The sequence below is a fragment of a genome, unplaced genomic scaffold (assembly GCF_019419815.1).
Source record: "Pyrus x bretschneideri cultivar Hongxiangsu unplaced genomic scaffold, Pyrus_bretschneideri_v1 Contig36, whole genome shotgun sequence".
NCBI classification, from domain to species: domain Eukaryota; kingdom Viridiplantae; phylum Streptophyta; class Magnoliopsida; order Rosales; family Rosaceae; genus Pyrus; species Pyrus x bretschneideri.
Genome location: NW_025999679.1, coordinates 3515236 through 3522154, shown reverse-complemented (window position 1 = coordinate 3522154; position 6919 = coordinate 3515236). Strand labels below are relative to the sequence as shown.

Sequence of the window (6919 nt, the reverse complement as noted above, 5' to 3'; positions counted from 1 at the left end):
TGTATGCCTCACCATGTTGAAATTTTAATGTGTTTGTCAACATTTATTTCACCAAAATTTCAATGTCTACAGGTGATTCTGGTTCCAGCTTCTGGGGTTTTGTGTAGAAGTCTAATATCTTGCAGTAATAAAGAGATTTAGAGAGAGAGAGAGAGAGAGAGAGAGAGAGAGAGAGAGAGAGAGAGAGAGAGAGAGAGAGAGAGAGAGAGAGAGAGAGAGAGAATTTGTAGAGATAGAATGAATATGTGAAGAATGATTCTCATTAACTTTCACAATGCACTATACAAAAGGACATAGACATATAAATAACTGTCTATTGCCTAGTCACCAATTTTACATAACAGTCGTATCTACTAATTACTTAACCACTATGGTAAACACTAATCTGGTGCCTTGAGTGCACTGTGATATGGTGATCCTCTATTACCCTTAACAGTTTGATTGTTGCCATAATAAACTTGTTTCGAGATGCTCTTGTGGATGGTTCGCAAGATAACAATGGCAATGAGCAATGAGGAGAAAAAGGAGAGAATTTATTAGTGAAAATGGGAATGCCTATTTCGGGTTTTGATGGTTTCAAGGCAGCATCGTGTACTTTTGTCAAGGCAATTGCTGCTTGTGTCACACTTGGGACTGGGAACTCGTTAGGTCCCGAGGTCCTAGCGTTGAGATTGGAACTTCTATTGGTGTTGTGTTTGATAAAAGTTCACAAAGAAGGGTCTCTCATGTGGTTGCTGGAATTTCTTCTGGTTGGTATTCAGTTTTGTGTATATCTATGCTGCCATTATCAATACATGTATACCCTCATTGTAATTGTTGTTCTCTTTTGACAGGGTTTAATGCTGCTATTTCTGGTTGTTTCGTTCCCGTAGAGTCCATCACCACCTAATTCCTTATCCATTTCACTTGTGAATACCACTTCTATGGTCATACTTAGTGCTGTGATAGCTTCCGTAGTTTCAGAAGCTGGTCTTTGTTCTGAACCAACCTTTAAGGTCCCATACTATGACTTCCGCTCACCTGCTGGTACACTACCAATTATCTGTTGATTCTTCAAAATGATATATATATAAAAACTTATGTGCCGAGTGAACAAAAAATGGTTCTTTTATTTAAATAATTTCTGCAATTGACTATGGCATCAGTACGTAATCTCGGAGTATTTACTTGCTCCTGGTAATGTGATTTGCCTTTACTGAATATGGTTTCTGAATTTTCCCATTATTTTGGTAGTTGATTTACATTGCATATTCCAAATGGGTAATTTCATATATGATTGTGTTACAATACTGGTTTATTCACTCTACTGGGATGAATTTTTCAGGCATACCTTTAGTATATCTAGAGGTTGATGTTCAAGTCATTGTTTAAAGCTGCGGTTTTGAGACGTATTCGAATCAATTTCAGAGCTTCCGTTATATCTATTGCTGGGTGTCCTATGTGGTTTGGTTTCATTAACCTTATCAAAGTGCACATCATACATGTTGGTATTTGTTGACAATCTTCACAAGACTGTTGGCCTACCAAAATTTTCGTTCCCTATCGTGGGTGGCTTGGCTATTGGGCTGATGGCATTGGCATATTCTGAAATTCTTTATTGGGGTTTTGAGAGTGTTGACATTTTGCTGGAATCTCGACCACTTGAGAAGGGCCTCTCAGCTGATCTGTTGCTTCTGGTGGTAGTAGTCAAGATAGGTGCAACCCCATTGTGTCGAGCTTCTGGATTAGATGGAGCCTACTATGCTCCATCACTTTTTATTGGTGCAGCAACAGGAATGTCCTACGGCAAAAACATCAGTTCTGCAGTTGCTCAGTCCAATCCTATACTTCATATTTCCGTCTTGGAAGTAGCATCAAACCAAGCATACGGCCTGGCAGTGGCGAAGCTACATAGGGGCGAGGAGTGGCGGTCGCCACTCCGCTCGTCGGAAAACATGCCTAGGACGGAGTCCTAAACCCCTCTGGTTTGGTCAGAAACTGGAAAACACAATGGTGTTTCTGTTTGTTCATACTGTTGTGCGGCTCCCTATGCGCATGGCTTTTGTTGTTTAATTTTAAAAGTAAAACGGCATCATTTCGCTTGCTATCTAAAAAAAAAATTATAATATTGCGGGGGGACCACTGGTCTCCTTTCCTATCTAACCCGCTCCACATTTCCCAAACGACAAATCCCTTCAATTTTCAAATGTGTGCCCCAATCCTATAAAGCATCAAAACGCCACATTAGCGGACCTTTCCCAATTTTGAGATAAATTTTTTTATTTTCTAAATTTATATTATTTCAAACCTAATTGATTATTTTTATTTAATTAATATACAATTATAGGATAATACACTAATATCATTATTGAGTTGTGATAATCAATATAAATTCTATGAGTATTGATGAATGAAATTGTTGTTTAGGTTAAAAATTGAATTCTTGATTATTGATTGATTAATTGAATTATTGAATAATGTATATGCTTATTCATATTGATTAGTTGAATTAAATTTTGTTTTATTGAATAATTTGTATGATTTTTGGTATTGATTAATTGATTTGTTAGTTTAATTAATGATTAGTTATATTAGTATAGTCTGCTTTACAATTAAGAGTTTAAGATTAATTTTTTTTCATTATTGACACACCCCAACCGAAATGAAGGCGTGTTGGCCATCACGTGAGCGTGACGTAGTCATGTGCACAGTGCGGAAGTAATAATAATATAATAAATGCGAATAATTAAAAACCAAACTGACTAAAGCACTAGATAAGTTAAGGTGCAAGATGAAATAAGTGTGAATTTACAACCAGAGCATAAGTAGTCTAAGTGCAGTCCAGCAGGACAAATACTAATTATACAACACCAAAGGTAATCCTACAATGGTGATAATCTGTCAGAGCTGCCGTGGATTCCTCGCAAGCCACCAAAAAGGCACTCTTAACTAGAACCTGGAGGGGCGCAAAACAGAAAGTGTGAGTATGCAACAACAAAGCTTTTCAAAACCATTTAAATTATCAAAGATTGTAACCTCTCGCAGTAAAACCTGTATAATTTCCCAGAAAATAGAATACATACATATATTGAAACCATTCTCGAATTAGCAAAATCCACATATATGCCATGTCAAATATCTCAGCATAAAACATGTAAGCCAGGTGATACCAATCAATGCAAATGATATGTCAGCCGGAGTAACCTAACGTGACCTGTACGGCTGAATCTAGAGCTCATCCATCTAGCTGGAGTCACCTAACGTGACCTGTACAGCTTAAATCCACATCTCAACAAATATACCTGCACACGAGTCGGAACCACCTAAAGTGGTCTATACGACAGGACTAGGTGTAAATAGATACGCTCAAGTGCTACGATCACATGAAGACTGTGCGAATAATCGCAAGTCACCTAGGAGTCGGAACCACCTATAATGGTCTGTACGACAGGATTGTGCACCTAACTTGGATCCAAGATGAGTGTATGGTGCGAGAGGTGAACATCACATGAAAGACTGTGCCTTAACTCCGCAGGCTTATTGGGCAAAATTGACCATCTTCTGTCCACTTTTGGACTTCGTGACAGGTATGAAAGTTGTTCATCTCTTTGACATCTTCATTTTTGTGAAATTTGAGAATTTTTAGAAATAGTGGAAATTTTACGTGAATCGTGGCGGTGCGTGGGCCGAGACTCCACCTAACATTCCTAGGCTAATTTTGAATGATGTTTAATATAGTTTCATAGTTGACCACCAGGTTGGCCATTAAGAGGTCCTTGCATGAATTGACGATCCGACCGTTGGATCGTCACCAAATTTTAATACATTATGGTATGTAATATTTAAGGATATTAGAAACTTACGGATTAGAAATATGACGTACGGATCTTCCCAAATTGGATTTGTAAGTTCGTAAAATAAAACGTTGATCGCCACTTGAATTGGCAATTGGTGGAGATCCAACCGTTAAATCGTAATGAAACTTTAGTATTATGTTCTAGAAGTTTAATGTGGATCTTTAGAAGTTTTGGATCGGAAATCTGAGATGCGGATCTTCCGGATTGAGTTACGTAGGGTTGTAGACCCTACCTTTGATCTTTGACCGAAGGTTGACTTTTGGTTGATGGATCTCAAATCATTCTAGAACATCCTCGGGATGTGTTTTATGTAAACTATGGGTTCTATGGATAAGAGTTCAGAGACGTGACTGAATAATTGTTCTAGGTGAGGATCGTTTGTGACATCTCGATATTTGTGCTTGACGTCTCGATATTCGTGCTTGGGAGTTGTAGCGCGGACCTAAGATGAGTGGTTCTTTTCCCTTCTATCATATATATATATAAGATTGACATCTCCACAAGCGTTTATAAATTGAATATTTCATATAATTTTCTGTGAATGCTTTGGAGAACTAGTACGAACTACGAATGGCTTGATCCCTGTTTAGGGTACTTAGGCAGTCTAACGAGACGTTAGATGCAGCCATATAATAAATGCGACTAAATAATTGAGACAATAGCCTTGTTTGGGGAATTGGGCAATGTAAGGGACATTGGTGGAAAATGTGAGATTTAACCTTATGATTTGGTGGTTAAATGTTGGTCATAAAACAATGTGTGAAGAATCAAGAAATTAAAGTAAGGAAACATAAGTAATGATAGTTAATTAAACTAGTGTCTGGTTGGGCTTATTACCGATAATTATTCCCGAAAATAAATAATTTGGAAGTGGGGCGTTATAGATTATGCATTTCACGCCATGTTGTATATATATATATATATTTGGAAACACTATGTTATGGTTGAGTATTAGATTGCATCATGGCATATCCAAATGTATATTATCTGCACATAATTATTGTGACTACTTTGAAGTGCAAAGGTGAACGCAGGACAAACAGGTAAGTTCAGCTGAGTTTATGGTATTAGTTGAAATGATGGAGTTATGGCATGACTACATTTATGTTCTAGGCAACTTCGACATTGTCGTGCCCATGAGTCGTACATGTTATATTAGATGCATTGAGAGCTCATAAACCTGCACCCCGGTGTTAGTGCTCCCGCCCGTGGTCAGGGCACAGTCCTTCATGTGATGTTCACCTTCCGCACCTTACGCTCACCTTGGATCTAAGGTAGGTGCACAGTCCTGTCGTACAGACCACAATAGGTGGTTTCGACTCATAGGTGACCCGCAATTATTCGCACAGTCTTCACGTGATCGTAGCACTTGAGCGTAGTTGTTTACACCCAGTCCTGTCCTACAGACCACTTTAGGTGGTTCCGACTCGTGTGCAGGTATACTTATTGAGCTATTGGCTAGCATGTTGATAAGCTATTGGCTAGCAAGTTATTGAGCTATTGGCTAACATGTTGATGAGCTATTGACTAACATGTTATTGAGTTATTGGCTAGCACGTTATTGAGCTATTGGCTAGCATGTTGATGAGCTATTGACTAGCATGTTATTGAGCTATTGACTAGCATGTTGATGAGCTATTGACTAACATGTTATTGAGCTATTGGCTAGCATGTTATTGAGCTATTGGCTAGCATGTTGATGAGCTATTGACTAGCATGTTATTGAGCTATTGGCTAGCATGTTGATGAGCTATTAGTTAGCATGTTGATGAGCTATTGTCTAGCATGTTGATGAGTTATTGGCTAACATGTAATTTAGCTATTGGCTAGCATGTTGAAGAGCTATTGGCTAGCATGTTGAAGAGTTATTGGTTCAGCCGTATAGGCCACAATAGGTGGATCCAGCTGACATACCATTTCATATTGATTTATTTCACCTTGGTTGCTTATTCTTGTTGAGATATTTGACACATCATAGCTGTGAGACTGTTATTTTGGTTATGGTTTTGACTTATAGTCACGCTTGTTATTTTTTGAGAAATTATACAAGTATTATGGCAAGGGGTTACTGCCTTTTGTAATTGAAATTGATTTGAAAAGTTTTGTTTCGCTCACTCACATTTTCTATTTTGCACCCTTCCAGGTTCTAGCAGCAGAGTTCCGTATTGATGAAGATTTGTGGCACTTTTCAGTACATATGTCTTCTTATGATGATATAATCATTATCTTACTTTACTGTACTATACCTATGCTCTGTATCACGCGTGAAATGGGTCCATACCTGCTCATCGCGCACTTGTGTACTTAAGCACTTTTAGGTTTTTAATTTATTCGCATTTTATACATTATCACACTTTATGGCTTCATCACCTTCCAGGTGTCAGCCAGCACAGCTTGATTCGAGGTCCTAGTGGACATTCCAAGTCGGGGTGTGTCATCCAACCCTTATGATCTAAATTTTTTAGCCCGAAATTATTAAAGAATAAATTTAGGCTAATTTTTTCTTTTAAGTAAATTTTAAAAAAAAAAAAATTATGTACACTATCCTAATTTAATTTTATGAATATTTTAACCTTAAAATATTTAGATTCCGATAAATATTGAAAAATTACTACATTTGGGTGAATTTTGAGTTAAATATATTTTTTAATTATTTTAGCCATTATATTTAAATTTGGGCCGTTATATCTTTTTTTAATTGTTAGATTTGATTATATTCGATCTTAGCCGTTGATTCAATAAATCCTGGGGGACATGCCCATGTGGGTGGGATCCCGCTGGGGATGCCCACACTATTTTCTAGGCTAAATCTTGGGCTATTTCTAGCTTTGTTTTAGGTTTTAGATTTTAGGTCTACTTTTTCACTTGGTTGGGTTGGATTTGGGGGGGGGGAGGGGAGGGGATAAAGGGAGAAAAATAGGTTATAGGTCAGAGTTGGAGATGGTCTCAAAAGAAATTCCTTGAAAGAAATTGGTGAATAACTAATTGGGAAAATTCAAAACTGAACGCAATACGCGTAAAGAAATTGGTGGCTAAGTAATCTCTCTACAACTACTACTTCCTGGATCTGAAAACTAGAGGAT

General features: G+C 37.6%; 1 pseudogene; it reads left to right on the top strand.

The window, feature by feature from the left end:
• The first annotated feature begins 406 nt into the window (after window positions 1–406).
• LOC125480809 lies at window positions 407–1955 on the top strand (annotated as a pseudogene).
• Window positions 1956–6919: the final 4964 nt, after the last annotated feature.